This window comes from Pseudorasbora parva, chromosome 11 (assembly GCF_024679245.1).
Source record: "Pseudorasbora parva isolate DD20220531a chromosome 11, ASM2467924v1, whole genome shotgun sequence".
NCBI lineage: Eukaryota > Metazoa > Chordata > Actinopteri > Cypriniformes > Gobionidae > Pseudorasbora > Pseudorasbora parva.
The window spans coordinates 33,197,479-33,224,372 of NC_090182.1; the positions used below are offsets into that span (position 1 = coordinate 33,197,479).

The following is a 26,894-nucleotide window of genomic DNA, read 5'->3' on the forward strand; positions in this document are numbered from 1 at the left end:
GCAAGCTGCGGCGCTCAAGCAGTTCCTCCCTCTCCGGGTCCAGGTCCCTGGGGCTGCTGCTGATACCATCAAGCAGCCCAAACCGAGTACGAGCTCCTCACACAGGGCTCAACAAAAACAGAGCGTCGCTGCCCGAGCTCCCCCTCAGCGCGGGGACGAGGGGCGGCGCTCTCAGACGAGGCCTTCGAGGGGCAGGGCTGATCTGCGGACAGTCCTGATCGCCAAGAAGGCCTCGTCGAAGCGTTCCTGACGCCAGAAGCGTCAGGACGCTGAGGGTGGTTCCCCCCGTAGGGAAATGGTGTTTACCCCTGCCGACGGTACCCGTTTCCCTACGGCACCCTCGGGGGGCCGCGCTGCCAACCCCGCCGCAATGCCGGGGCGCAGTCGGTCTCCACGGGCCACCCGAGGGTGGTCCGCACCCCCTTCGGGGGGCCCCCGAGCAGTCAAGTCAGTCGTTCCCTGCCGGTCCGCCGCTTCAGGGCACTGTGCTTGTTGCTCAAAATACACCAGAGGCCAGCCTCGAGAGGCTGGTTCCCTTAGTAGATTTTCTAGACGAGTGGAAACGTCTATCAAATATATCTCATTGGGTCCTGCAGATAATAGAAAAGGGGTACGCCATTCAATTCAGGAGTCGGCCACCTCCTTTCAGCGGTGTCCTACCTACAGAGGTGGGCCCGGAGCAGGCTCTGGTAATGGCACAGGAAGTAGAGACACTCCTGCAAAAAGGGGCTATAGAGAGGGTTCCCCCTCCCAGCAGGGAGTCTGGCTTTTACAGCCGTTACTTCATCGTGCCGAAGAAGGATGGGGGCTTACGCCCGATATTAGATCTGCGGCTATTGAATCGCTCGGTGGCCAAGCTCAAATTCAAGATGCTTACACTCAGACAGATTGTATCGCAGATCAAGTCGGAGGATTGGTTTGTCACCATAGACCTCAAAGATGCGTATTTTCATGTCTCCATCCTTCCACATCACAGGAAGTTCCTGAGGTTTGCCTTCGGGGGAGAGGCATACCAATATCGAGTACTTCCCTTCGGTCTAGCACTGTCACCCCGCACGTTCACCAAGTGTGTGGATGCAGCTCTGGCGCCGCTGCGTCTGCAGGGCATCCGCATTCTGAACTATATCGACGACTGGCTGATTCTAGCGAATACAGAGCAGATGGCGGTTCAGCATCGAGATGCTGTTCTCGCCCATATGTCGAAGCTGGGGTTGAGGCTGAACGCCAAGAAGAGTGTGCTTTCTCTGGCTCAGAGAACCACTTTTCTAGGTGTGAACTGGGATTCGGTAATTATGCGGGCGCAATTATCGCCAACACGCATAGCATCGATCCTGGCAGCCGTCAAAGAACAGAAGCTAGGCCGGGCCGTCACTGTGAAACAGTTCCAGAAACTGTTAGGTCTCATGGCAGCAGCGTCCAACGTGATACCTTTTGGCCTACTGTACATGAGGCCACTGCAGTGGTGGCTCAAAACAAAAGGGTTCTCCCCGAGGGGAAATCCGCTCCGCACAATCAAAGTCACGCGGCGATGCCTACGTGCTCTGGTCATGTGGAAAAACCCGGGGTTTTTATCTCAGGGTCCCGTGTTGGGGGCTCATGTTCGTCGCGTAACGCTAACGACAGATGCCTCTCTCACGGGCTGGGGGGCGACCATGAGTGGTCGCTCATCCCAGGGTCTATGGCAGGAACATCAGCGGCACTGGCACATAAATCGGCTAGAGATGCTCGCAGTGTTTCTTGCATTGAAACAGTTCCTGCCCGACCTCAGGGGCCACCACGTGCTAGTCAGGACAGACAACACGTCGGTGGTCGCCTATATAAATCACCAGGGGGGTCTGAGGTCTCGTCCGTTGGACAAATTGGCACATCGGATCCTCCTGTGTGCCCAAGGGAAATTGCTGTCAATCAGGGCAGTATATATCCCGGGGGCCCTGAATCAGGAAGCAGACAGCCTGTCGAGACAGGGGCCGAGGCCCGGGGAATGGAGACTCCACCCAGAGGTGGTGGAGCTCCTGTGGAAGGTTTATGGGAAAGCGGAAATAGACCTATTTGCTTCGGCGGAGAATTCCCACTGCCCGCAGTGGTTTTCTCTGACCCATCCGGCCCCGCTGGGGCTGGATGCCATGGTACAGGAGTGGCCGAGGCTGCCTCTGTACGCCTTCCCCCCGATTGTCTTGCTTTCAGGAGTTCTGGAGAGGGTACGCCGGGACGGGGCCCAGGTACTTCTAGTGGCTCCGTACTGGCCGACCCGAGTATGGTTTTCGGACCTGATATCTCTCCTGGAAGGCTCTCCTATGGAGATTCCGACCAGGAGGGATCTACTCTCTCAGGCGGGCGGGAGATTCCTGCACCCACGCCCGGAGATGTGGAAACTGTGGGCCTGGCCTCTGAGGGGGCTAGGCTCATAGAGGAAGGTCTCTCGGCCGAGGTCGTAGAGACCATCCTGCACTCCAGAGCTCCGTCCACAAGGAAGCTGTACGCTTTGAAATGGAGACTTTTCTCAGCATGGTGCAGAGAACGCCAGTGGGACCCAGTTAACTGCCCGGTTGGTACAGTGCTGGAGTTCCTGCAGGCAAGGTTCTCGGCAGGGTTGACCCCCTCCACAATAAAGGTGTACGTGGCGGCCTTGGGTGCCTTCCACGTCCCTTTCGGTGGAGTGTCTTTGGGAAGAAACCCTCTAATTACACGCTTCCTCCGTGGCACTTTAAGGTTGAGGCCGGCTATGCACTCGAGGGTCCCAGCATGGGACTTGGCCATTGTTCTGAGGGGCTTGTCCGGACCACCGTTCGAACCTCTGGAGGAGGTTTCGGACAAGTTCCTCACCCTAAAAACTATCTTTCTTTTGGCCATATCGTCTCTCAAAAGAATAGGAGATATCCAGTCCCTGTCGGTAGGGCCCTCATGTTTAGAGTTTGCGCCGGGGATGGTGAAAGCATTTCTGCATCCCAGGCCGGGTTATGTCCCCAAGGTTCCTACGAGCCCACGGGGCCCCATCACTCTCCAAGCCTTCTGTCCTCCTCCATTTAAGACGTCAGACCAGGAAAGGTTAAATCTGCTGTGTCCTGTGAGGGCACTGGATACATACGTCCACAGAGCTGCCCTGTGGAGAAAATCTGACCAATTATTTGTCTGTTTCGGACCCCCTAAGAAGGGGGCTCCAGTATCCAAGCAGAGGATGAGCAAGTGGGTGGTCGAGGCCATCTCACTTGCTTATGAAGCGGCCGGGCAGCCGTCTCCACTGGCTGTCCGGGCGCATTCAACCAGGGGTATGGCTGCTTCAAAAGCACTCTTGTCGGGGGCTTCCCTCCACGATATTTGTAACGCGGCCGGATGGTCGTCTCCTTTAACCTTCGTCAGGTTCTATGAACTAGACCTGGCATCTACTGTTGGGGCGCAGGTTCTCTCGTAACTGTGTGCGCTTCGGCTTCACACATACGAGACACTTGGTCCTATGGCGATGTGGGTATAAGCGTTCTCACAGCGTTTCGACGCAGCTCGAGTTCCCCGAAAGGGAACGTCTCAGGTTACGTATGTAACCCTAGTTCCCTGAGGGAACGAGACGCTGCGTCGCTTTGCCATACTCCCAGCGTGTCCGTGATCACTTACTTCAGGCTTTATCAGAAGTTAGTTCCTGTTTGTTTTCACGGACGCTTTATAGCTTCCGGTCGATGACGTCATCACGCCGACGATCGGTCTTTTTTCCGATGGAATGGTTCTACAGGCGCTTCACGACGCATTAACGCAGAGGCGTTCTCACAGCGTTTCGACGCAGCGTCTCGTTCCCTCAGGGAACTAGGGTTACATACGTAACCTGAGACGTTTTTTATGCGGACTTTGTGAATAGGAAATCAGTACACAGCATCAATGTACAGGTACGGTCCCACTGAGATGATATTGAAGGCTATGCTCTAGCACTGAGTGTTCTGTACTAAGTTGGGCACCAGTGTTTAGTTCATTTCAATTAAAATGTCGTGACCTAGAGGTTTAATTTCTTTTAGATGATTAGTGATGCAGATTGCATCATCACAAATGTAGAGGCCAAATGGCCAGGCTCTGTGCATTACTCCAGAATCTTTAGATCCTCATCTCTAGGGCTGTCCTCGACTAAGGATTTAGACATTCGAATCAGAATTTTCGAATCTCTCTATGGTCGACCGATAGTCGAATAATCTATGTGTGTGTGAATGGGTTGGGAGGGGCACAACACTTGTCAGCAGAAGGGTAAAACTATTTTTATTTTCCTTTACACACTGCACACAGCAACAACTTTTAATAAAGCGACCAAAACTGCCTGCCAACTGACAGACGAACTGACAATGGCTTTCTTATTTAGGTTTAAATAGCCTAAAGGTAATGTGGTGGATAAACATTCATAAACCGTTTTCTCATAACATGTTAAAGCCGCGATCGAAATACAGAACATCACACAAATATATAAAAGAACATTTTGATAAATAAACCTAAAAAAAATACCTGTCTAGAGAGGAAAAAAACACTTTGAGTGCGTTTAAGGGGGTGAAGAACGCAAAGCTCAGCCCCGCACCTCAGGATCTCACACCGCCACCTGACGCGCACATTATATACACGCAAGCTCAATTTTGAATTGACTGACAAATGAGCGGCACGAAAGCGTTCTGTGGTGCGGCAGGATTTTAAACAACTTCCTGAGTGGCCGCGGACAGACGCTGAATGCTGCCGCCGGTGTGTCTAATTTTAAAGGCGCGGTGCGAAGCTCGGTGCCCTTAAAGGGGTCGCACACCGATGCTCAGCTCAGCGCCGCGACACGTCTTTAAAATATTGAGCACCCCCATATTGCCAAAATGGTATGATCCTCGTTTCATAACACCCGCAAAGATTCGACCGTGAGATTGGTGGTCGAATCAGGCTCCGCATATCGATGCATCGAATCTTTGACTATTCGGCGTCACCCCTACTCACCTCTCTACCAGCAACTAGCAAGAGTAGGGGAGAACCGGGGCGAAAGTAACACGGGATGAAAGTAACAACGCGATTTTTCTCAGAGCCTTGAAAACATTTGCATTCCAACCTATGACAGCACGTTCAGCATGCAACCCATGACGGAGCTGCCAAATATCACGTGACTTTGTCATTGTTTCCCGCGGATACTTCCGGAAAGCTGTCTTCGAGTACAGTAAGTAAATTACTGAAGCAGTCTTTTTTTTCTAAATACAAGGTTTCTCGTTTCATGGGTCACAGTGACAATCAATCTCCAGGTTATTTAGTGCTGTAACACATCCTGAAGTTTACCTTGTCAGTGTTTTTCAGAATAGAAGTAAATCAAATTTAAAGGGCAGGAGTTCCTGTCGGGATGAAAGTAACACTTGTTACTTTCATTATCCCGCTGATAATGTGGTGGATTTCTGTGTGTCGCAGCATTTGTTAAAACATGTTTAGGTCATATTATACCAACAGAATATGCCAAGAGTGAGGGTAAGAAAGACAGAGAGGGGTCTGGTTCAGCCTGAGGTCTATGAGAGAGCGTTTCTTGACATTTCTGACAGGAAAGTTTGAGGGCAGCTGTTTAGTCTCATGGCATATGCCATGTGACTTTACTCAGATACTGTAGGAGGAGAGCAGAGACCAGTAGGCAGAAGACTAGACCACCAGGGTATAAGTTACATTGTAAAGTATTCACTGTGGACCAGGAGAGGAAGTTGCAGGCTTATATCAAAAGGGCAGCTGATATTTATTTTGACCTGTCTCCTAAGGAGGTCAGTGCCTTGGCCAACTAAAACCATTAACAATGCTTATCGAAATGTGTATTTTAAACAGATTTTTCATTTTTATCTTATATTAAAAGTTTTATTGACGTGTGACCTATCTAAATTACATTTTACTTTTCCACTGTCCTAAAGCTGCTGAAACATGTACAAATACTCAGTGCAGGATCAGTAAAGTCTTTTATCCTAATCATGTCATAAACAATCTCACTGTAACTGTTTTTTTGTTGTTGTTGTTGTTGTTGTTTTTGTGTGTTTTTTTTTTTTACTATTTCAGGTGCGCAAATTTGCATATGAATTGGCCAGAATATTTAGATGTAAATATCTATCTGCATGGGATGCCACCAAGATGGGCAGGAAAGGACTGGCTCACCTCCTTCCTTGAACGCAACCATACATTGTCTATTCGTCGACCTCAAGCCACCAGCATGTCACGTTCAACAAGTTTCAATAAGACAAATGTGACTTCTTTTTATAAATATAAATTTTATAAATTTTTATATATAAAAAGCTACAATGATTCAGTGTTTTAAAGTACATGAGAACAAATTAATTGCCATAAAAAAAATTAATAACAGATATAAACTATAGACCTTTATAATAAATACATACTGTAGCCTATACAGAGTATACAACTGAGATGAATAAATAAGTATAAAACACTACACACCTAGCTATAATAAATACATTTTCAAATAAATACATTAATAAATGATTATTATGTAACCAGTGGTCCCATCGGCTCTGTTGGTTCTGCAAATAGTTTCGGGTGTATGCAGGATGCAGACTTTCTGGCCTTTCTCCAGCACTTTGCCTGACACACCCGTGTGACCCAGGAGTCGAAGGTTTTGCTCCTCCTTGACAACCACTGGTCACACCTTTCTGTGCCGGCGATTGACTTTTGTCGCATAAACGGCATAGTCCTTCTATCTTTTCCACCCCACTGCTCACATCGTCTCCAGCCACTCGACAGGAGCGTCTTCGGTCCACTGAAGCGCTGTATAAACACAGCAGCAGATCACTGAATGAGAACACACCCTGGTAAAACTTTGACCATCTATGATGTTCCATGCCTAGTGGCCACAGCTCTGCCACGAGCAGCAACACAGCAATATAACATCTGGCTTTGTGTGCACTGGCATCTGCCCCTTCAACCCAGATATTTTTGAGGAGCAAGACTTCTCACCTGCTTTTGTCACTGACCGCCTGTTCCTTCACTGGTACCATGCGGTCCCACAGCTCCAAATCCCAACATACAACCACTCAGTCAGAGCCTGGCTGAGGAAGGGCTGCTGCCAGAGTATCCTGCTGGTTCGACCAGGGCCGCTTGTTTAGAGTCTGCTATCCCTGACCACCCGGCTATCTGTTCAGGTTAGATAAAATAAAATAGAACTTGGTTAGTCCTGAAGGATTTTTGTAAAATAATAACTAAAATAGAATTGTGTACATGATATTGATATTATTGTTTCTGTGTTAAGCTGTCCCAACTGAAGAAGTGGGAAGATCTCTGTTTGATGTCCCAGGGGGGAGCAATTCTAGGACTTCTGTCCAGGCGTTTAATCCAGAAGCTGTACGTCCCTTTCCTAAGGCTGGTCCAAGAAAGGACGCAAAACGAAGAGGCAAAAAGAGGTGAGTGACATTTGTTTCTTGCTTTGTCCTGAATAATTTCTTTATGCATGCTGCTACCATCTGGACAGAGGATGAGCAATTAACTGCCTGTAAATGTATAGAAAAATTCTCACTTTGAATGTTGCAGGTCAACGGCGATCCTCACAGACTCTCCGGTGAGGGCAGCTCTGGAGGAGGAGCAACAGAAGAGGATCCAGAAGAAGCCGTCCGCTCCGAAGAAAAGGCTCCTTACTACTAACAACACTGCACCCACAGTTTCTCGGGACAAGGATGAGGAATGTCTTTTGTGTGGGGAAACATTCAGCTCATCTTTGCCTGGAGAAGTGTGGGTGCAGTGTCTTTTTTGCCAGCTCCTGTCACACGAGCCATGCACTGAAGGTGCAGAACATTATATATGTCACAACTGTGAAAAGGAGTAGGCTAATGCCTGTTGTTATGCTCTTGCACCACATGTGTTTGTTTTTACTTTTTATTGGTTTACATTAACTGTTAACACTTCCATCCAATCTTTTTATCCAATCTTTTCTGGCTCATATAGGGTTGTTTCAATAAAATAAAAAAAATCTAAATATTCAAAATGTGTACTGTCTGTTTAATATAAATTTAATATAAAGACAAAGGAAATAATATGTTTGCAGTTACATATTAACAAGGTCACAGTCAGCTATATTTAATAAAAACAAGCATAACATACAAAAATCTAACTTTGTATTGCTGTTACTTTTGACCCACCTGTGTGTTACTTTCGTCCCAACTGACGGGGCCGAAAGTAACAATGTGCAACGTATGTTCAAAGTGAAATTATATAAAAGTTGTTCGACATTTCTACAAAATACCACCTTGTATTGATAGACCACACTTGTGAGCAAAAAATATCTGTCTAAAACATTATCTTCTAAAATCAAGTTTGATAACACTTTATAATAACGTTCAGTTGTAAGTCATTTATAAGTGGTTAGTTAATGATGAACTAATCATTTACAAAACATTCATAAATGATTATCAAGTGATATGCTAACATTTTATGAATGTTTTGTAAATTCCGTTACAAGTCATTTACAAGTGATTAGTAAATTATGAACTAATGATTTACAAAACATGACACTGCATTTCGTAAATGTTACTAAATTGTCACTTTTTTGTATATTTTGTAGATTCAGTTATAAATTATTTACAAGTTATTAGATAATGATAAACTAATAATTTACAAATCATGATTATACATTCATAAATGATTAAGTATAATATACTATTTTGCAAATCTGTGTTAAGTTATCTTTAAAAAAAATAGCATATAAAATAATCAAACAGATCTTTAGTAAATGGTTATTATGTTACTAGTTAATATATTATTAATCACTGAAATGTCAGTGTACCATTATCTCAATAAAAAATGTTAATCATGAGCAAATGATGATTAAACCATTAGTAAACAATGAATATTTAATTTATTGATGCATCATTACATGTGTAAGCTGATCTATTAAAACCCACAAAATGCATTTATAAATGTATGCATTTATATTTTAAAGAATGATAAATTACTTATCAAATTAATAAACATTTTAAAATGACTTAAAGTCAGGGGATTGCAGTGTTAGGTTAAATCCTTTGACTCAATAGTGCAGACTTGTGTTCTTTGAGGGGTCTAGTGATAATGTGAACTGGTTTTACCCTCCAGTGAAGCATCAGGTGCACGTTAAAGACTCCATGTGTGTCAGAGAAGAAAGCTGTCTATACCCTCACCAGTCAGCATTTACATTAAAGTAGACACTAAAGTCTTCATCACCTGTTAGAGATGATGTTGTAAATGCATGAATAAATCATTTACAAATCTTTATCACCCGTTACAAATGATCTGTACATGTATACAAAGCATTTACAATGCTTTCTGCGTCCCCTAATCTAAAGTGTAGACTATTCATCACTTGTAAATATTTTACACATCATACGTAGATATTTCTTACCCATTAGAAATGATCTGTACATGTATACAAGGCATTTACATCGCTTTTAGCGTCCCCTAATCTAAAGTGTAGACTATTCATCACTTGTAAATGTTTTACACGTCATTTGTAACTTAGATATTTCACACCCATCACAAATGCGTCCATTGATTGCTACAAATGTAACGTTAAATGTGAAAATTAAATTCTGCTATTCCTCACCTGCTGCAATAGAAATGTGTAAATGGGTAATTATAACTGAAAGCATTTAACTCTTATTTGTCACATAACCAATCCCTTCCCTAAACCTGCCCGTTTGTGTTTTATATTATAAAGAAAACAGGCAGATACGACTGCAGGAACAATTTATTCAAACGTACCTACAAATCTTCCAAATGCCCCGAGGCCAAACGTTTGGTTTGTGTGAAGTAAATCCCCAGAAGCGATCAGCAGCGTCGAGTCCATCCACCAGCCGATGATTAATGATTAGGCTTGTTTGAGATGAGCAAATCTGCGCAGAACCCATCACCGGTGATCAGCGCGAGATGCATGCCGGTTAGAAAAGTGTCCGAGGGCGGTCAGCCTTGCTCTGATGTCATGCCGACGTATGTCAAAAATCTCTCGCGATGGCGAGGCGGATGTGTCGGATTCTATCGCAAGCCATTTTAGCATTTAAACCTTTGTCTGACTATCTATAAATATATTTAAAGATAGTAACAATTGTATTTTGACTAGTGATAATTATAATTCGACTAGTCAAAACGACAATTAGAGATATCTGCAATTATAATTGCACTAGTCCTGATCGATTGCTCCTGTCTGTCTGCCTGCTGCTGCTGCCACCTCAGTGTTTGTAGCTCTGTATAGCTGTGTTTGAATCTCTATTTGATATATTTTCTTTGTAATTTACACTGCTAAATATAACTTACTCATCACCATATAGTGTTTAATATAGCCTATCAATTTAAATTTGACATTACTAGCTTTTAATCTAAATCACTACCACACGTTAGCTTTTCGCTAGCCTGGTAGCTTTCCATCCCAGCATCCAGGTCTCCTGTTTTCTGAGTTCTATAGACAACTGTGGTGAGTTGGATTATTAAAAAGACTCCATCAGACAACTGTGGTAAGTTTTGGATTCATCAACAAATATACGGTAAGCCATGTCTTCTCCTGTCATTGTCACTTGCACTGCATGCTACATGTTTAGCATATCTATCTCCGTTGGCGAACAGGGCTTCACATGTGATAAATGTAAGGAATTAATCAGGCTGACGGAGAAGATTTCAGATTTAGAGACACGCATCCAAGCTTTATGTGAGAGTAGTGAGAATGTAACAGCTTTAGATACTGCTTTGGATGCGACTAGCTTAGTGAACACTCATTGTTTGGTTTCGGCTGAGCCCGCGCAGCAGGGCTGGGTGACGATGAGAAAGCATAGTCGCGGATCAAAAAACCACTCTTCCGTTCCGATTAGAACATCAAACAGGTTCTCCCCACTCAGTGATGCACCCACTGAGGATCCTGTTGAAAGTGCCCTAGTTATTGGCGATTCTATTACACGGAATGTGAAAATAGAGACACCAGCCACCATAGTCACATGTTTACCGGGAGCCAGAGCGCCTGACATCAAAGCAAATTTAAAAGTGCTGGCTAAAGCTAATCGTAAATTCTCTAAGATTATTATTCACGTTGGCACTAATGATGTTCGACTTCGCCAGTCGGAGATCACCAAAATTAACATTAAAGAGGTTTGTAAACTCGCAAGTACGATGTCAAAAGCCGTATATTTCTCTGGTCCTCTCCCCGCGAAAAGGAGTGATGAAATAGTTAGCAGATTATCATCACTCAATGGCTGGTTGTCTAAGTGGTGTCTGCAAAATAACATAGGGTTCATAGACAATTGGAAAAGTTTTTGGGGCAGACCTGACCTGTTGAAGATGGACGGCATTCATCCCTCCTGGGCTGGTGCTGCTCTTCTCTCTAGTAATTTGGCACATAGTCTTAGAGCTAAACCTTGACTCACTGGGGCCCAGGTCAGGAAGCAGACAAACTGGCTAAACCAACCGTCTGCTAGCTGTCTCACGTCACCAACGTCAGCTAAATCCCAGCACATAGAGACTCTTTCACCTAGATATTATCACATAGAGACTGTGTCTGTTCCCCGAATTAGTAAATACAAAAAACCATCAAAACCATTCAACAGTAAAAATTTAATTGATGTCCAACAAATAAACAACAGATATAATACGGATGAACAATTGATAAAGCTTGGGTTGCTGAATATTCGATCCCTTTCGCCAAAAACGCTTGTTGTCAATGATATGATTATAGATCATAACTTAGATGTGCTGTGTTTGACAGAAACCTGGCTAAAACCTGATGATTACATTACTTTAAATGAGTGCACCCCCCGAGATTATTGTTACAAACATGAGCCACGTCTGAAAGGTAAAGGGGGAGGTGTGGCTGTAATTTATAATAATATTTTCAATATTACTCAGAAGTCTAGTTTCAAATATAATTCCTTTGAAGTTTTGGTGCTTTATGTAACGTTGTGTAGTGTAAATGATAAATCCCTTCTGACATTTGTGTTGGCTACTGTATACAGGCCACCAGGGCACAATACAGACTTTATCAAATAATTTGCTGGTTTTGTATCGGAGTTAGTATTAGCTGTAGATAAAGTACTAATTGTTGGGGATTTTAATATCCACGTAGACAATGAAAAAGACGCATTGGGATTGGCATTTAGAGACATTCTAAACTCTATTGGAGTTAGACAACACGTATCGGGACCCACTCATCGCCTTAATCATACTTTAGATCTAATAATGTCACATGGAATAAATGTTGATACTGTTAAAATTCTGCAGCAGAGCGATGACATCTCAGATCATTACCTAATATCATGTATACTTAATTTACCTAAGGCTGCAAAGCCATCCCCTCGCTTCAAATATGGTAGGACGATAACCGCTGCGACTAAAGATTGCTTTGTACATAATCTTCCTCATCAGTTCCATCTCCTCAGCATTACAGATAGCCAAGATGAACTTGATGCTGCAACCGAAACTATTGACTCTCTCCTTACTAGCACTTTAGACATAGTTGCTCCCCGGCGCTTAAAGAAGATTAAAGCAAATAATCCAACGCCGTGGTACAACGAGCACACTCAGGCCCTTAAAACAGCAGCCAGAAAAATGGAGCGCAGCTGGAAGAAAACAAAACTAGAGGTTTTTCGCAATTTGTGGAAAGAGAGCATGATTGCATACAGAAAGGCCATAAAAACTGCTAGATCTGCTTATTTCTCATCTCTTTTAGAAGAAAACAAACACAACCCTAAGTATTTATTCGATACAGTGGCTAAATTATCAAAAAATAAAGCTTCAGCTTCTGATGTTTGTAAACAACACAGCAGTAATGACTTTATGAACTTCTTTACCAGTAAGATTGATAATATTAGGAATAAAATTATAACCATGCAGCCGTCTATTACAGTATCACTTCAGACAGAGCACTGCAGGGTCACTGAGGAAAAATTACACTCATTCACTGCTATAGGAGGAGAAGAACTGGCTAAACTTGTAAAATCATCAAAATCAACAACATGTATGCTTGACCCTATACCGACTAGGCTATTAAAAGAGATACTTCCAGAGGTCATAGATCCTCTGCTTAAAATCATTAATTCATCTTTGACATTAGGATATGTACCGAAAACTTTTTGGCTATAATTAAACCACTTATTAAAAAAACGCAACTTGATCCTAAAGAATTAGTCAATTACAGGCCAATCTCGAATCTACCGTTTCTATCAAAAATACTAGAAAAGGCCGTGTCTTCACAATTATGTTCTTTTTTAGAAAGAAATGGTATATGTGAGGATTTCCAGTCAGGATTTAGACCGTATCATAGTACTGAGACTGCTCTAATTAGAGTTACAAATGATTTACTCTTATCATCTGATCGTGGTTGTATCTCTCTATTAGTGTTACTCGATCTTAGCGCTGCATTTGATACTATCGATCACAATATTCTTCTGAATAGAATCGAAAATTATGTTGGCGTTAGTGGAACTGCTTTGGCATGGTTTAAATCGTACTTATCTGACCGTTATCAGTTTGTAGCAGTAAATGAAGAGATGTCACACCGATCACAAGTTCAGTATGGAGTACCGCAAGGCTCAGTGTTAGGACCGCTGCTCTTCACCCTGTATCTGCTACCACTGGGAGATATCATTAAGAAGCATGGCGTTAGTTTTCATTGTTATGCTGACGATACTCAGCTCTATATTTCCTCACGCCCTGATGAAACCTACCAATTCACAAGATTAACAGAATGCATAGCTGATATAAAAAATTGGATGAATAGTAATTTTCTGCAACTTAATTCAGATAAAACTGAATTTTTAATTATTGGACAGAAAAGCTCCACAAGTAGTAACCGAGAATACTGTCTAACACTTGATGACTGCTCTGTCAAGCCCTCGTCGTCAGTGAGGAACCTGGGTGTGCTCTTTGATACCAATCTTTCATTTGAAAGCCACGTTTCTAGCATCTGTAAAACCGCATTCTATCATCTTAAAAATATATCTAAATTACGGCACATGCTTTCAGTGCAAAATGCTGAACAGTTAGTACATGCGTTCATGAGCTCAAGGCTAGATTATTGTAATGCTCTACTGGGTGGTTGCCCTGCTCGCTTAATAAACAAACTCCAGCTGGTCCAAAACGCAGCAGCTAGAGTTCTTACTAGAACCAGGAAGTATGATCATATTAGTCCATAAAATCCCATAAAATCTTGCTTATTACTTACAAAGCACTAAATAGTTTAGCTCCCCGGTACTTAAGCGAGCTCTTAACGCATTATACCCCATCACGTCGATTGCGGTCTCAAAACTCTGGCCAGTTGATAATACCTAGAATATCTAAATCAACTGCAGGCGGTCGATCATTTTCCTATTTAGCTCCTAAATTGTGGAATAGTCTTCCTAGCATTGTTCGGGAAGCAGACACACTCTGTCAGTTTAAATCTAGACTAAAAACACATCTCTTTACTATGGCATACACATAGAACATTTTTAACTTTCATTATTCAATTCAATTGACTGATTGTTAGGCTGCATTAACTAGGTCAGCCGGAACCGGGAACACTTCCCATAACACCTGATGTACTCGTTACATCATAAAAAGAGTGACATCTACGCTAATGTTAGTCTCTCTGTTTATCCCGAGGTTTATCCCGGATCTGGGCCCTGTCCGGATCGGATGGTGGACCTGCCTGGACATGACCAACGCATCCTGGAGTGTCTGCTGAGCCGTGTCAAATGGTGTCTCCTCCGAATTTGCCTCACTGGCACGTCATGCTCAAAACCCGTCTTCGGCGCAATAATTCCGATCTTTCATGTATTCATACTCTTGTGTAATTGACGCCCCATCCTAAATAAATCTGTCTCTTCCGTGATACCCTGAAAATTTTGAATAATCCGATCTAATATGATTTCCGACCTGTAAGGTTGCCAGAATAATAATCTTACACGGTGTGTTAATAGGCCAGAGGAGAACTGGCACCCCGACTGAGTCTGGTTTCTCTCAAGGTTTATTTTTCTCCATCATGCCCCGATGGAGTTTTGGTTCCTTGCCACTGTCGCCTTTGGCTTGGCTTGCTCAGTTGGGGACACTAAAAATATGATTAAAGTTATTCAACTTATTATACAAATAAAATATATGAATTAGGTCTTATTTAATTCTATAAACTATAATACTGATCTGCCAACATTGTCGCTATATGATAAATTAAAATAAGCTGATAACATCACTGTTTTCTCCAGTACGACTGTACAGCCAAATCTAATTTTGTCGCAATATTATCCTGTTTGACACTGTGAAGCTGCTTTGACACAATCGTGATTGTAAAAGCGCTATATAAATAAAGTTGATTGATTGATTGACTAGTAAGAAATCTGATTCGAGATATCTCTAAATACATTTTGACTAGTCAAAACTCTATTAAAGATATCTGTAATGACGTCATAGATATCTTCAATAGACGCGTCACACATACGCAAAGGTAATTAGAGATATTTCTAATTCAGATTCGACTAGTCACAACTCTATTTTATATGGCAAGCCGTATTAGCATTAAATACACCTTCGCATACTAGTCATAAATCAGTTTTGACTAGTCATAATTCCAGTTCCAGATATCTCCTCTGCAATTTTGACTAGTCCATATTGCAATTAAGATATCTACAATGTGATTGTGACTAGTCATAATATGGATTGAAGATATCTACAATGTTAATTTGACTAGTCATAATATTCATTCAAGATATCTATAATGCTATTTTGACTAGTCACATTCTTCCATTGACTTCCATTGGAAAATATTTCCAGATATCTTCAAATGAGTTTTGACTAGTAGAAATTGTAATTAAAGATATCTATAATTGATTTAATACTAGGCATAATTCTAATTAGAGATATCTCAAATTACAATTGCACTAGTCATAATTAAATTAGAGATATCTCTAACTGAATTATTACTAGTAAAAATTATAATTAGAGATATCTCTAACTGGTTTTTGACTAGTAATAATCACATTTAAGATATCTTTAATTCATCAAATTTAAAGATATCTAAAAATACATTTGTAGATATCTGCAAATAATTTATTACTAGTCAAATTATAATTGTAGATATCTTGAATTGGATTTTTGTCTAGGCAAAACTTAATACAAGATATCTTGAATTGGAATTCTTCCTAGTCAAAACTCATTTAAAGATATCTGCAATTTAATTATAGATATCTCTGTCTGATTTTTGACTAGAACGATCATTCTTTGGAGATATCTGCAATTAGCTTTGTGACTAGGAAGAATATAAATGTAGATATCTGGAATTAACATTCTGACTAGTCAAAACTCCTTTATAGATATCTTAAACATGCATGCAAATATGCCTTAGCTAAGCCACACCTTAAACATTTTATTAACCAATCCTACCGCAGAAACCGTTGTCATCTGCCATTTGTTTAAGAATTGTATAATAAAAGTCCTGCGTCTTTGGTCATTTTAAGCTCCTTTATAGAGAAGGAAATCAAACGTATGAAAATAAAAATGTACCTGGGACATGTGTAAATGTGACATATAATATGCTGAGAAGATCAAGAAAGTTGTTGTCTTATTCTAGGCTATATATTAAAGTAATAAATAATGTTGAGATGTGCATGCTGTGGATTAAATTGTGTTAGTTTTTATTCCCAAACGAACACATTTAAAGCTAAGCATTTGGCCTTATTTCTGGTGCAACATTACATATGTTATAATTTTAAAATAACTTTTCAACACAGTGGTGCTCATCACTCAACACAGCAGAATATCACATCGCAGATCTTTTGCTATAATACAACACACCACTCCCACCTTGTGGATTATTACCTTTATGACACGAGTAAACACAACGCAATGTACTAATCAATGTAATCAGTAGTTACATCATATCAATGTTATTTAAACATTTATTAACCTGCTGGAGACATTTAATCATATGCATCCAAATGTTGTCACTCGTCGATTATTGGTGGAAAATTTCCTCACTTCACAACCCTACACAACAGCGCAGATTTGACTAGGAGCGGGTACAATTCAGATATCTTAAAATAGAGTTGTGACTAGTCGAAATTGAATTAGAGATATCTCTAATTACCTTTGCGTATGTGTGACGCATCTATTGAAGATATCTATGGCGTCATTACAGATATCTTTAAAATAGTTTTGACTAGTCAAAATGTATTTAGAGATATCTCGAATCAGATTTCTTACTAGTGCAATTATAATTGCAGATATCTCTAATTGTCATTTTGACTAGTCGAATTATAATTATCACTAGTCAAAATACAATTGTTACTATCTTTAAATATATTTATAGATAGTCAGACAAAGGTTTAAATGCTAAAATGGCTTGCGATAATTTTAAGATATCTGAATTGTACCTACTCCTAGTCAAATCTGCGCTGTTGTGTAGGGTTGTGACGTGAGGAAATTTTCCACCAATAATCGACGAGTGACAACATTTGGATGCATATGATTAAATGTCTCCAGCAGACCCAGTCAAAAACATTTAAGAATGATTTAAAAAAAGATTACAGGTTAATAAATGTTTAAATAACATTGACATGATGTAGCTACTGATTACATTGATTAGTACATTGCGTTGTGTTTACTCGTGTCATAAAGGTAATAATCCACAAGGTGGGAGTGGTGTGTTGTATTATAGCAAAAGATCTGCGATGTGATATTCTGCTGTGTTGAGTGATGAGCGCCAGTGCATTGAAAAGTTATTTTAAAATTATAACATATGTAATGTTGCACCAGAAATAAGGCCAAATGCTTAGCTTTAAATGTGTTCGTTTGGGAATAAAAACTAACACAATTTAATCCACAGCATGCACATCTCAACATTATTTATTACTTTAATATATAGCCTAGAATTAGACAACAACCTTCTCAGCATATTATATGTCACGTTTACACATGTCCCAGGTACATTTTTATTTTCATACGTTTGATTTCCTTCTCTATAAAGAAGCTTAAAATGACCAAAGACGCAGGACTTTTATTATACAATTCTTAAACAAAATGGCAGATGACAACGGTTTCCGCGGTAGGATTGGTTAATAAAATGTTTAAGGTGGGGCTTAGCTAAGGCATATTTGCATGCATGTTTAAGATATCTATAAAGGAGTTTTGACTAGTCAGAATGTTAATTCCAGATATCTACATTTATATTCTTCCTAGTCACAAAGCTAATTGCAGATATCTCCAAAGAAAGATCTTTCTAGTCAAAAATCAGACAGAGATATCTATAATTAAATTGCAGATATCTTTAAATGAGTTTTGACTAGGAAGAATTCCAATTCAAGATATCTTGTATTAAGTTTTGCCTAGACAAAAATCCAATTCAAGATATCTTCAATTATAATTTGACTAGTAATAAATTATTTGCAGATATCTACAAATGTATTTTAGATATCTTTAAATTTGAAGAATTAAAGATATCTTAAATGTGATTATGACTAGTCAAAAACCAGTTAGAGATATCTCTAATTATAATTATTACTAGTAATAATTCAGTTAGAGATATCTCTAATTTAATTATGACTAGTGCAATTGTAATTTGAGATATCTCTAATTAGAATTATGCCTAGTATTAAATCAATTATAGATATCTTTAATTACAATTTCTACTAGTCAAAACTCATTTGAAGATATCTGGAAATGTTTTCCAATGGAAGTCAATGGAAGAATGTGACTAGTCAAAATAGCATTAATGTATATTATGACTAGTCAAATTAACATTGTAGATATCTTCAATCCATATTATGACTAGTCACAATCACATTGTAGATATCTTAATTGCAATATCGACTAGTCAAAATTGCAGAGGAGATATCTGGAACTGGAATTATGACTTGTCAAAACTGATTTATGACTAGTATGCGAAGGTGTATTTAATGCTAAAACGGCTTGCCATACCCCGTTTGGTCTTTTTTTCTCCGCAGGTGAGATCATTCTTTAAATGGTCATTTTATATTTGTTTTGAAAGCATTACGTGTGGCGTTACGTTGTGTCCTTTCATCGAAAACGGTAAAAGTGCCTCTGTACATTAACGCGTAAAGAATAACAGTTTTGTGACACATGCACATTATTAACAGTGTGTTTAAGTGTCTTGTATCGCGCAGTGTAAACAACAAAAGCAGTCTTTTTGCAGACTGAGGAGGGGGAGCGTTTAAAAACGTTTTATTCGCCCTAAATTTAGGTGTGAACTCCTTAATATGTACGTTGCGCACTGAATATCGTCTGTCATGTCGTCATATCTGCGTCAAGAAAACAAACGCTGTAACGTTGCCAGCCGTTGACCGTTCAGTTCAAACATTGTGAAAGTGAGTAAAGGCTAATCTGAAAGTCCGCCTGTTTTACAATTCAGTTACCAAGTATTTGCGTACTGGCAGAGCATTCAGGTATTTCAGCTTGAAATAAGTCTTTATCAATTCATACTGCATGCTATTTTGGAATAAATAATTTCCTAAATATTTAATCTCTCTATGTTTTACTAATATAAATCTCTATTTTCTGTTCCCATTATAAATACCATTAGTTAATAATGGTGAAATAAATTCTAAACATATAATCTAATGTAGTACACCAAGTTCATTTTAAGATCCCCTATTACTCACAATAATCATTTAAATTATATAAGTTTATTTAATAATCAGATGAAATAAATTTTAATTATATTAAATATTTAATTTAAACTTAAATATAAATAATTTTACAACTTGACACCCATGCCTTATAGACAGCTCTCAGCATAATCAAAATTAAGGGTAATTACAAAATATTTTACTATTTTAAATTGTAGTGTATTACTGAATTTTGGAAATATTTTAAATCCCTTTTCAATAGAATGGACCCAGACCCCTGCAGTGTCAAGTGAAGGAATCTCCTCTCGTGAGATGGCAAACTGTGAGTCTGATGACACTGTTCTTCTGAGGGATGGAAGCCCTTCAGGAAAGCAACAGAATGTTGAAGATGAATCCAGAATTGTAAGTGTCATTATATATTATTCTATGTGCAATACAAATTTTTACACATGACAAATGAACATGAAATATTAACACATTACTGGGCAACCACACAATATCTGCCTTTGTTTAGACCTGGAATTTACGTGTGATTGATTGTGTGTCTTGATTCATGATGACACATCAATCACTTCTGTGTTAATTCAAGATAATAAACTGCAAATAGTTCAGTTTAGTTGACCCAAAAGTGTAAAATTGTTGTAATTTCTCACCGTCATGTCATTCCAAACTCAAAAATACTTTTAAGTTAAGCAGTTTCTGTCCCTCCACTTGCAGTCCACGCAATTACCACTTTGACGCTTCAAAAATTAATAAAGAGATCAAAAACCAATCCAAATTAAAAATTCTGAACAGACTCGATTGCTTTGTGATGTATAGATTAAAGGGTTGGTTCACCCAAAAATGAAAATTATTTCATTAATTACTCACCCCCATGTCATTCGACACCCGTAAGAACTTCATTCATCTTCGGAACACAAATTAAGATATTTTAGTTGGAAGCTGATGGCTGAGAAAGGCTTCAGATAGGCCTCCATTGGCATTCAGTACATTCCCACTCACAAGACCCATAAAGGCACTAAACACATCGATACAAAGTCCATCTCACTGCAGCGGCTCTACAGTAATTTCACGAAGCGATGAGAATAGTTTATGTGGGCAAAAAAATAATCAAAATAACGACTTTATCCACCAAGTTATTGTCTTCCGCTTATGCCTCGGACGCTTCCGCTTATGACGCAGATCCGCCGTTCGGATACATGGAGCGAGGAACTTTTTTTAAAGTGTTTTCTTTTTCCTAAAGCACTATCAGTATAGAATTCAACAGATTAGATATGTGCATCTTCCCTTCCTCTGCTTGTAAACAAAGTTCTTCGCTTCTGGGTCATGTGTCCGAACGGTGGATCTGCGTCATATTCTCGCGCATGCTTCGTGGTGCTTTGTGAGTTCACGTCCGAGGCATACGCGGAAGACAATAACTTGTTGGATAAAGTCGTTTAGATTTTTTGGGGGGCACAAAAACTATTCTCGTCGGTTCTTAAAATTACTGTAGAGCCGCTGGACTTTGTAACGGACTTTGTAACAAGGTTTTTAATGCCTTTTATGGTTCTTGTGAGTGTAAATGTACTGAATGTCAATGGAGGCCTATCTGAGGTCTACCTTTCTCAGCCATCAGCTTTCAACTAAAATATCTTCATTTGTGTTCCAAAGATGAACAAAGTTCTTACAAGTGTCGAACGACATGAGGGTGAGTAATTAATTACATTTTTAATTTTTTTGGTGAACTAACCCTTTAATGTAGACTTTTATTCACATATAAACATTAATCAACTAACAACTATTAATCAACTTTCTTTAGAAGAAAAATAAAATTTACTAAACTGCTTGATTCCTTTGGATTAGTTTTACGGTGTCTTCATGAAGTTTTTGAAGTTTCAAAGTGGCAGTTGCGTAGCTGGAAATGAAGGGACAGAAATCTCTCTGATTTCATCAATAATATCTTCATTTGTGTTTCAAAGATGAAATTGTGTTGCAGGTTTAGAACATTAGGGTGAGTAATTAACAGAATCATTTTTTTGGGGTGAACTAACCCTTTAATAAAATAATGTGGCCTAGACCCTATCAAAACAATCAAATCTCAATGCGTCTTGGGTGTGATTACACCTGTACTTGAGTTGTTTACTTGTGTGTCACCCAAGATGAATGTTAATGCCAGATGTGAGTGAACGGCGCTACTCTGACAACAATTAACAAAATGGTTCCTGAGAGATATGGTTGTCATTATGCTATGTAACTATTTGATGATGAACTTTGTTTTTTGTTTGTTTAGATTTTTGGTGAGAAGACCTCCGTTAAGTTCCTGGAAAGGCTTTCCCAAGACCTTCAAGGACCTGACTGACGGAATCTGCTGTGAAAGAGGATGAAACCAATAATTCAGGTTCGACTATAGTTCAGAATAAGATTATCTATATATATTTATGCATTTTTTGCTGAATATCTATATATATTTATGCATTTTTTGCTGAAGTTGTCACATCTGTTATTTAGAATGGCGCAACGATCAATTCAGCTCATACTTCCTTTGATTCCACCATCACCAAAAGACTGTAAGAGACCTGGAAAGATGTCGTCATATCAAGCTGTCATCAAAAAGGTAAATTTGGACATTTGTCACTTCCTATTGTCTGACTCAAAATATTGCCAGTTAGCTTGATTGTATTGTGGAAGACTAATATAAAGACGGTCAGTTGAAGAGATGACTCTGAGTGTTATGTTTGTCTTTGATCTTTAGGCAGAGACTAAAGAACACATTGATTGAACTGAAGAGACCACACAGCCATACCTGCTCGCTGATGGGACAGAGGAACCGCGTTTATTGATGCTACGCAACTGTCGAGTAGCTTTCTGCAATCTTGCTCAAATCTACGTCCAGGCAAATTTGATGATTTTACGCGTTTAATTAACTTTTATTTGTTTTCTGTGCAACACCTCATGAATGTGATTGACTAATTGACCTTTACTGCTTTGCCCATTTGTTAAATAAATTTGGATTTATACATCTGTCTGAAGATTCTTGATTTTATGTCTGATCTTGTACATTAACATCATATGATAGTGTACATTTTTTTGCACTGAACAGAATACTTTATTATTAACACTAATAGTGTAATCCAATGGAATAAAATCAACACAGTTAAACACCCATAGTGTAAAATTTAAACAACAATTGTAAGTGTAACATTTTACACTCACGGTGAAAATTTTCTACACTGTAAGGTGCTAGATTAACACTATAAATTCAACACTATAAACTGTACTTTTTACACTGTAGATTGGGACCATATATGATCCGAAGGAAAGTTAAAATTAACACTAAGTGTTCATTTGACACTGCATTTTTACAGTGTATATAAACAGGCAGGTGGGAAACTGGCGCCGTAGTCGACAATCTGGTGAATCCTAATGTGGGATGCTGAAAAGTGAAATGATAAAGGCCAAAATCTATGATGATGTTAGTAATAATATAATGATAATGAAAATCGTCTAGTAATTCTTGGTTATGGATTGATTGATAATTGAACATCATCAGACAAATAATATAATAGTTTTTAATGCATTTATTACAAAGACATTAGCCAACTATTTTCATAGGCTAGGTTATTATATATAATAAATATTTTTATATATAAAATAGTTAAGTGCACAGTCAGAATTCCTCACTGTTCTCCTGTTCATTTTACTTAACAAACGCATGCAACCACAGCAGGCATAAGCTTATTTGAAGGCAAAATATAAAAAAGATCTTGCAACCTGGAGAAAAACAAAACAAAACTACTATACAAACTTTAGGCTAGATTTAACCTCGAATCACAATTTATAAAAAGGTTTAAGACTATTTGTTGTTTAGTAAAATGGAAAACATTAGCCCAAACACAATCTATTATTGCATAACAATACTTAACACTTGAAATATTTAAAATGAATTTATACTCCTTAATATCAAGTTTGTCAAAACACTTCGGTTGGCTTTCACACAAGGTCCCTCCTTTCTGATGATTGCTACTGTCTCATATGACTGGACATTTGAGAGGTTATGTGATTTTGATGACGCCCCACAGCTTCAGATAATCCATAGTTTCACTGACATTAATATATTTATGTTGGACCTACAAACACTACAACTTAGGTGTCCCACATTAGGCACATTTAGGGCATTTCACCCTATATTATGTCCAGTGATATGGAGTGTTCTTGGCTCGTAGCTTTTCCAATATACAAAGGTGAATTAATTTAACGACAAAATATAGGCTTTCATCTCAGGCATCATCTTAATTTTGCTTTAATGGGAACATGATTAATCTGTTACCTAAGTCTGTAAAATATATCGGGATACTTTCGAACCACGCTACAGGGCTTTTATTTTGAAACGCACTTTTGTAGGCGGAAAATCTGCAATCTGTTTTGCATCTCATGAATAGGACTTTCTACTAGTAATAATACAATTATAGAGCTCTGTAATTAGAATTGTTACTAGTAAGAATTGAATTAAAGAGCTCTCTAATTCAGTTTTTACTAGTAACAATTACAATTAGAGAGCTCTCTAATTCAGTTTTTACTAGTAACAATTGAATTAGAGAGCTCTCTAGTGGAATTGTAGAGCTCTGCAATTGGATTATTACTAGTAACAATTGAATTACATAGCTCTCTAATTGAATTCTTACTAGTAATAAATGAATTGTAGAGCTCTCTAATTGGAATTGTTACTAGTAAAAACTGAATTATAGAGCTCTACAATTCATTTATTACTAGTAAGAATTCAATTGCAGAGCTCTATAATTCAATTAGAGAGCTCTACAATCATAATTGTTACTAGTAAAAATTGAATTATAGAGCTCTATAATTGTAATTGTTACTAGTACAAATTGAATTATAGAGCTCTTTAATTGAATTGTTACTAGTAAAAATATAATTACGACGAGTAACGATGGAACGTTTTTATGCTGAAACGGCCTTCCATACCATTGACTTCCATTCATTTTTAATTATAGAGCTCTGTAATTCAATTGTTACTAGTAACAATTGGGATTATAGAGCTCTCTAATTGAATTGTTACTAGTAACAATTACAATTAGAGAGCTCTTAAAGGGGCAGTAGCCGTGCTGTCTATTTAATGTCAAAGAAAAGATAAGGAATCAAATCACCCACTGCTCTTGATTGAATAGCTTTTGTAAGGATTAGTCTTTAATTTAAACAGTTAAATATGCATTTTACATTTGATTAGCCTACTTTATTTCTCTATCTATATAATTTCTCTACCTAAAAACTAATGTTACACCTATAAAAACCTGAAAAGCATTGTTAATTACACTTCAGTCAAATTACACTTCAAATATTTTTCCCCCAAAGTTAATTTATGTCATTGTACAGCGGGATCATCATTTCAGCGATTAAAACATCAAGATCGACTCTGTTCTTCACATGAAGATATCGTATGACTTCAGAAGACTTGGAATGCAACATGAGTTAATACTTTTATACTGCTTTGGTCAGTTTTTGCAATAAATACCTGTGACTGTACATTTATTTGCCTGTTATGTGTTTTATATTGTTTAAATATGGGTAGGTTTAGGGTAGGAGTGGAGTTAGTTGCTCCAAAATATAAAAGTAGCCTTTAAATATTAATAAAATCATGTCTGCTTTTATAAACGCAAATAATTAAATGCGTCTGTTTATGACGCCAAAGGTTTATCATTGTAATGAATGGAGCACCCAGCGCGTCGCAAAATGACGCCCAGGGGCACCTTTAGCGTCTTAATTGTGACGCGGAAGGCACTTGACTATGGCTGCGTTCGGAACCGCATACTCATTGAGTAGGTACTCAATTTCAATAAGTACTTACTTAACGAGCGCTGAAAGAGTAGGTACTATATATCCAGATCTCGTTAAGTATGAATGCGATCCGCACTTTATGCGCCATGTTGACGTTATCATGTGACCCATGACGATCACAAGCGCAACAACTCGTGTGACAGGTTTAATTAATCTGTATATTGGTTTAAACGTGCTAATTTTTTGTGGTCTTTTTTAAGAAACAGCTGCCCATTTATTTTGTCATTGTACTATAAGAAATACATTTTAACCCTACTAATCTGACAATTTCATCCCTTTTTATCCTTGCAAAACCCCCAAATCGTGATCTCTTGAATATGTTGTTAATTTCTTTATTTTATATGCAAAAAAATGTCATCCACAAGCAAAAGTGGGCTAAATCTCCTTTATATTTCCCTCTTTTTCTTGTTAAATTTAACTCCTGTTTGATCCCAGGCTTATGAAATAACTAAAACAAACAAATAAATAAAAATTATTGCATTATGATGATTTATTCAAGATATCTAACCTTGTTATAGTTTTTTCTCTGTATATAATGTACATAAACCCATTAGTTTTATCATTATGATTGTTCGTTGTTAAATATACCACCATGCAATTATAAAACAATAAAAAAAAAAGATATGAGTGACAGGTGCAGTAAGATCTCAGCATCAGTAACTCCACAGCCCGACCGGTGCGGTTTCCCTCAGTGTTTGTACTGTCTGCTCAGAAAAATCTTTCAGCTGCTCGGAGATCTCGCCTTTGGAGGAAACTGTTGATTGTATACTCGAAAAACGTAAGTAATACTATAAAAAAATTTTTAGATTTCCCCCAGAATGAACTGCACTGCTAGCACACCCACAAACACTTACAATAATAATGACAAATGCTGACCATACTTAATTATATTACCTTTTTATATATATATCGTTTTAGTAAAACATACAAAAGGCAACTTGTCATATGACATAGCGATGCATGCCATGAATACACATTAGACAAATGCAGCCAATGTGAATATGATGTGAATCATTTTATTTACTGACAACTAAGGAAACATGAATGAATGAGTAAAATAATTAATAAAAGTAAACATCACAAGAAATGAATAAAAGTCAACACATGAAACAAAGCTTTATTCAAATGTATTGTTCTACCGATCACACATACAGAAGGTGAACGCCACATCTGCTGCCCGTCTCAACACAGGTGTGCCAGTTCTGCAGCTTTATATTCATGAAGCAGTTGACCAGCGTGAACACCTTCATCTGTCCTAGCCATCCATTATGGCCCTCATAGCGTTTGGACTTTTGCGGTGTAGTGGGCTTTCTGGTTTGATCTCCGTAACCGTCACCACCAGTGTGTGCTTGAGCAAGGCTCTTAGCTCCAGGGGGATCGTCCCTGTAATAAGTGCACTGTTAGACGCTTTTGGTCTTTTTCTAGAAGTCTCACTGGCTCTGGGTTTACTGAGGATGAAGAGACCACAGCAATATCTGGCCCAGATGATGCACTAAGGGCAGGTGAAGTGATGGAGGGTCCAGGATCCTCAGTGCTCACACC

General features: G+C 39.0%; 2 long non-coding RNA genes across 4 annotated transcripts in view; both read left to right on the forward strand.

The window, feature by feature from the left end:
• Nucleotides 1-26,894, forward strand: part of LOC137093105 (uncharacterized) — a 614,166-nt gene that overhangs the window by 44,955 nt on the left and 542,317 nt on the right. The window lies entirely within an intron of this gene.
• On the forward strand, nucleotides 18,765-22,513 carry LOC137092365 (uncharacterized). Of its 3 annotated transcripts, none has more exons than XR_010908244.1 (5): nucleotides 18,765-18,881; nucleotides 19,786-19,925; nucleotides 21,793-21,900; nucleotides 22,011-22,116; nucleotides 22,255-22,513. It is a non-coding gene; the product is annotated as an uncharacterized lncRNA (long non-coding RNA). The 3 variants fall into 3 exon arrangements; XR_010908245.1 differs by lacking the exon at nucleotides 18,765-18,881 and adding an exon at nucleotides 18,887-18,966; XR_010908243.1 differs by lacking the exon at nucleotides 18,765-18,881 and adding an exon at nucleotides 19,056-19,340.